Source organism: Dipodomys ordii, unplaced genomic scaffold (genome assembly GCF_000151885.1).
Source record: "Dipodomys ordii isolate 6190 unplaced genomic scaffold, Dord_2.0 Scaffold69, whole genome shotgun sequence".
Taxonomy (NCBI): Eukaryota; Metazoa; Chordata; class Mammalia; order Rodentia; family Heteromyidae; genus Dipodomys; species Dipodomys ordii.
In genome coordinates this window covers 2,346,687-2,346,994 of record NW_012267285.1, presented here as the reverse complement: position 1 = coordinate 2,346,994, position 308 = coordinate 2,346,687, and the positions used below count along the sequence as shown (strand labels likewise).

The 308-nt window shown below is 66.2% G+C and overlaps 1 protein-coding gene across 1 annotated transcript in view; it reads left to right on the top strand.

The window, feature by feature from the left end:
• The window catches only part of Fkbp4 (FK506 binding protein 4, 59kDa), an 11,795-nt gene that overhangs the window by 4,384 nt on the left and 7,103 nt on the right, over positions 1 to 308 (top strand). The window lies entirely within an intron of this gene.

Here is a 308-nt window from a genome sequence, read left to right as displayed (position 1 = left end):
CCCGCCAGCCATGCCTGGGGATCCAGAAGGATCTAGAAGAATCTGAGCGGAGCCGAGGCCCGGGCCGGGGGGGGGGGATGAGGGGAGGAGGGGTGCCGGGATTTGGGGGCGCAGGCGGCCCGGGCGAGGCGGACGCTGTGGAGAACCAGGATTTCTTTCTTTCTTTCTTTTTTTTTTTTTCTTTCTTTCCTTCAGAGATCCGGAGCGCCGCCCCGGGGCGCAAAGAGCCCAAACCGGCTGAGCGGCCGCCGTCTCTAGAAAGTTCTCCCCCTCCGCTCCCCCCGGGTGTCCCGCCCTCCCCGCGGCGC